The 5,522-nt window shown below is 34.7% G+C and overlaps 1 protein-coding gene across 4 annotated transcripts in view; it reads right to left on the bottom strand.

Moving 5' to 3' along the window:
- The window catches only part of XRCC4 (X-ray repair cross complementing 4), a 283,471-nt gene that overhangs the window by 201,266 nt on the left and 76,683 nt on the right, over positions 1-5,522 (bottom strand). The window lies entirely within an intron of this gene.

The following is a 5,522-nucleotide window of genomic DNA, read 5'->3' as shown; positions in this document are numbered from 1 at the left end:
GAGGGAGATGCAAGAGGGAAGAGATATGGGAACATATGTATATGTATAACTGATTCACTTTGTTGTAAATGAGAAACTAACACACTATTGTAAAAAAAAAAAAAAAAAAAAAAAAAAAAAAGAAGTATGTGGCTATGGTCCAAGGAAGTGGGCACAGCAACCCACATATTCAACCGGCACATCAAGTGAACACTTAACTCAGTCATTTTGAGAGGTGGAAATTTTTATTAATATTAAAACTATCACAAGTACAATATGGAAGAGAATATTGAAGTCATGGGCATATTTTAATTCCATTTTTAACCAAAATAATGCACACATGTAATTTTAAAAGTCAAAGAGTTCTACAAGATTTATTCTGAAAAAGCCCCATCCCACTCCCACACCCAGATTCCAGCTCCACAGAAGCAACCCTTTTCATGCTTTTAGCTACTTTTCACAACTTGTCAATTTTAGCCATTCACTAATTATTTCCTTTATAGTCTTTCTTCAGTCTCCTCACTATGCAAGATGTGAATTTAACTCTTTTTACCACTCTTCACCCCTAATTCATTTTTTCTGCTTCCACTCATTCACCACAGTTAAACTTCTTAATAAATCATTTCAGGGTTTACATAATGATGCAATGTGTAAAACTGTTCATGGCTGAACTAAGTAATACACTATGTTTTATTATTTTCTTTCTTGTACAGCAACAGTTAACATGAACAACCCAGGTTTGAACTGCATGGGTCCACTTATATAGTACTATACAATCCAAGATTGGTTGAATCCAGGGATGCACAGCTGCAGATACAGAGGAACCGGGAATATGGAGGAACTGTGGATATAAAGGGCCAACTGTAAAATTCCGGGCAGATTTTTTGACTGGGCAGGAGGTCAGTGCCCCTGACTACCACACTGTTCAAGGGTCAACTTTATTTGTTTTCTCTAAATTAATTATTGCCTCATTTTTGCACCTGTATTCTACATGCTTATCACTATTTCATCCCCAAAGTCTCCAACAGAGTTATAAATGTCTCTCAACATGGACAACCATTATTAGGCAATACATTTTCCCCTGGGTAAAACCTTCCTAAAGCCCTCCATCATCTTGTCAACCCTCAGGTGGTTACGTCCTCAGGCTGAAACAAAGCAGTTATCCTGGGATTTCACCCCATCACCATCAACCTATCTTTCCCTTTGCTTCTCTCCTTGGATATCTATTTATGTAATTACCTGTATTTTCCTTCTTCCTTGGTGTACTCCCCTGTTTTAGTGAAACACACTCTTAAGAAACTTAATGAGAAGGAATTTTTGTTGGATAAAATTTCTGAGACCTTGAATATGTGCAAGTATCCTTAATGAAAACTGACAGTTTGGTTGGTTATGAAAGAATTCCCGGTTAAATATTATTGTCCCTCAAAATTTGGTCTACTTCTTGCTAGCTTCCAATATTGCTATTGAGAATTACAAATATTTTCTCATTCCCAATGTTTAGTGTGTATTTATTCTATTTCCTTCCTTTTCCAGATTTTTGGGGATTCATCAATATATTACCGGTGCTTTGAAATTTCACAATGATATGTGAGCTGGTATGGGTCTTTTTACATTCATTGTGCTGGACACTTTCATATATGTTACATATGTCCCACGTATCCAACAAATATTCTTGTATTTTGTCTTTTAAAAATTAACTTCTTCTTTATCATTTTCCTCTTTATTTCCTTCTGGAACCCTTACTAGAGAATGCAATTACTGGATTGATGATCAAATTTTCTTTCCTCTCCCATTTTGTTAATCTCTTTTTCTTACAATTTTACTGCCTAGAAGACTGCCTTCGTTTATCTTCCACTATTCTAATATTTTTTTAAACTTATTTTAATTTCCCAGACCTTTGCCCTTTCTCTGACAGCTCTGTTTTAATAGCATATATCCTATCTTTGCCTTACTAATGCAAACTTCTCTTATTTATCTGAACATATTAATTATAAGTTATTAGAAATTTATTCTTTCCCCTTCAGTATCTCTGTTTATTCAAAGTTGTTTCATACTTTTTATTTGATTTGATCACTGTGTTTTATATTACAGGATTTCCCCCAATGTCTGCCAATCTTTGCTAGCCATCTGTATTTGACAGTGAAAAACTAAAACCTAATTGTAATCTCTGTATGGGGAGGCCTCGGTATAGGGTGGTCATGCAGAGACACTGTACTGTATTCAAAGACACCCACCTACCTGCCGATATCTGAGAGTCTTTACTCTTGATCAGCTCATCCTTGTCCTTAGGAGTTATAAGACTGGTTGCTTATATTCTTGCAATTAAGCAAGGGAAGGGAGCCTGTTTCCAGTGTTCATTATGGAGACTTTCATTTAATCCTCATGTTTTTAGTAAAGTCACTCAACCTTTCTTCAGCTTTGTTTGGTATCTGTAAACCCAGATTTTTTTTTTTCTGAGAATGAGAAGAGGGAAAATTAGGTGCATGGCTACCTGGGTGGTCTAAGTGTCCCTTATTAGCCTTAAACAAATTATCATGGTTTTAACACTGTTCTATACCCTTAGCTTTGGAGGTATATAACTGGTACCTCCAATTCCTGAGGCTTTCTGTTTAGGAATCTGTTTGCCTCTGTAGCAATCTCTCCTAAAAGAATTGGACTCTTTTTCCATTCCACTTACTGAGTTACAAATCGTTTGTCTGCCATCTTCAAAAATTGTATAATATTTCTTTTTTTTTTAAACATCTCTATTGCAGTATAATTGCTTTACATTGTTGTGTTAATTTCTGCTGTATAACAAAGTGAATCAGCTATACATATACATATATCCCCATATCCCCTCCCTCTTGCATCTCCCTCACACCCTCCCTACCCCACCCCTCTAGGTGGTCACAAAGCACTGAGCTGATCTATTTCTTAGATATCCCCTGCTATTCTTCTTAACTTTGTGAATTTATACTGTTTCTGCCATGTTAACAGAAAGCATCATATGAAATATTTAAAGCAATACACTTCAAGGATATTTTGCATTTATGCTAGCTAATAGGCCATACACCCAGTTCACTCCCTTTAGCCAAAAAGAATAATTGAATGGAAATGTTTGAGGAACAGTGATTAAATAAACATAGTCTGTGACATTCAAAAACTAATGAAAAACATCTTTGGCAAAAGAGCAAAGGAAAAACAATGGAGCACAGACAGTTGGTTTCAACAAATCATGCTAGAACAACTGGATGTCCATATGCAAAAAAAAAAATCTAGGCACAATCCTTATATGCATCACAAAAATTAAGTCAAAGTGTGGATCATAGAACTATATGTATAGTGCAAAACTACAAAACTCCTAGAAGATAATATAGAAGAAAATTTAGATGACCTTAGGTACAGCAGTGAGTTTTTAGATACAACACCAAAGACACAATCTACCAAAGAAATAACTGATAAACTGAACTTCATTACAAAAAATTCTGTTCTGCAAAAGATAATTTCAAGAGAATAAGAAAACAGGCTACAAACTGGGAGAAAACATTTGCAAAGACAAATATGATGAAAGACTGTTAACCAAAATATACAATGAACCCTTAAAACTCAATAATAAGAAAACAAACAATCTACTTTAAAAATAAGGGAAAGACCTTAACAGACACCTCACCAAAGAAGATATACAGATGGCAAATAAGCATATAAAAGATGTTCCACACCATATGTCATCAGGGAACCGCAAAATAAAACAACAATGAGGTACTGCTACACACTTATCAGAAAGGACAAAATCTGGAATACTGACAACACCTAATGCTGACAGGATATAGAGCAACAGAAACTTTTTCATTGCTGGTGGAATTGCAAAATGGTACAGTCACCTTGGAAGAGAGTTTGGGGGTTTCTTACAAAACTAAACATACTCTTACCACACAATCTAGCCATTGCACTTTTTGGTATTTATTCAAAGGACTTGAAAACTTTATCTACAAAAAAAACTTGCACATAGATGTGTATAGCAGCTTTATTCATAACTGCCAAAACTTGGAAACAACTAAGATGTCCTTCAGTAGGTGAATGAATAAACTGTAGTACATCCAGACAATGGAATAATATTTGGTACTAAAAAGAAATGAGCTATCAAGCTGTGTAAGACATGAAAGAATCTTAAATGCATATTACTTAATTTAAAAAGCCAATCTGAAAAGTCTACATACTGTATTATTCCAACTATGTGACATTCTGTAAAAAGCAAAACCACGGAAATAATAAAAAGATCAGTGGTTGCCAGGGACTGAAGTGAAGGATAAGTAGGCAGAGGAACAGAGGATTTTAGGGCAGTGAAAACACTCTACATGATACTGCAATTGATGGATTCATGTCATTATACATTAGTCCAAACCCACAAAATGTGTAACACCAAGACTAAACCCTAACATAAACTATAGACTTTGGATGATAAATGATGTGTCAACGAAGGTTCATTGATTGTAACAAACGGGGTTGTTGATCACTGAAGAGGCTGTACATGCGTGGGAATAGGGCTGTACACATACGGAAAATCTCTGTAATTTCCTCTCAATTTTGCTGTGACCCTACAGCTGCTCTAAAAATATTGATGAGAAAAAAAAACAATTAAAGAAATAAGATAAACCAAATCTAGTTGTAACTGTAACCATGTTAAAGTCCAACAACTGGTTAATGGATAATCAAACTGTGGTATATGAAAGCAATAGAGTATTGTTCAATGATGAGATGGAATGAACTACTGATACAGGCACTAACTGGATGAATCTCACAGATGGTATGCTGAGCAAAAGAAGCTGGCCATATCAGATTACATACTGTATGATTCTATTTACGTAAAGTATATGAACAAGCAAAATTGTTCTACCTTGAGAGAAATCAGAAGGGTGGCTGCCTATAGGGGCTGGGGATTGACTGGATAGGGGCACAAGAAAACATTCTGAGGTGATGTTAAGGTTCTGTACCTTGATTGAGGTGGTGGTTATACATAGGTGCATACATCTTCAAAAGGCATCAAACTGTACGTTTAAAATCGGTGCATTTCACTGCATATAAATTTTATTAGAAAGAAAGGAAGAAAGAGAGAAAATACATATGTGTGTATATATATCTCCAGCTAGTTAAATAACCAAAAGTTTTGCCATAAGATTAGTGATATATTTCATATTGACGATTATATGTACCTTAAAATAGGTTGTTTTGCAATAATTAATATTTTACCAAATAAATACTGAGGATTTCGATTTTAGATATGTTTAAGACATAGATCTGAGAGATACTCCCTAGTTTCAACATTTCCTTGTTCAACTAATAAAAACTAATTTTTAAGTAAGATTCATCAATTTCTTAGACCTCTTCACTCCCTAAAAGTATTATCTCACTAAGGAACTTAATTTGATGTATATGATAGTATTTCTCAGTTATGACTTTTGATTCTTTTAAAAGTATATCATAATTCAAAAAGAGTCATGTACCAAAATGTTCATTGCAGCTCTATTTACAATAGCCAGGACATGGAAGCAACCTAAGTGTCCATC

The sequence above is a fragment of the Physeter macrocephalus genome, chromosome 8, assembly GCF_002837175.3.
Source record: "Physeter macrocephalus isolate SW-GA chromosome 8, ASM283717v5, whole genome shotgun sequence".
In the NCBI taxonomy this organism is placed as follows: Eukaryota; Metazoa; Chordata; class Mammalia; order Artiodactyla; family Physeteridae; genus Physeter; species Physeter macrocephalus.
Note: the sequence above shows the minus strand (reverse complement) of the source record. Positions and strands in the feature narration are given on the sequence as shown.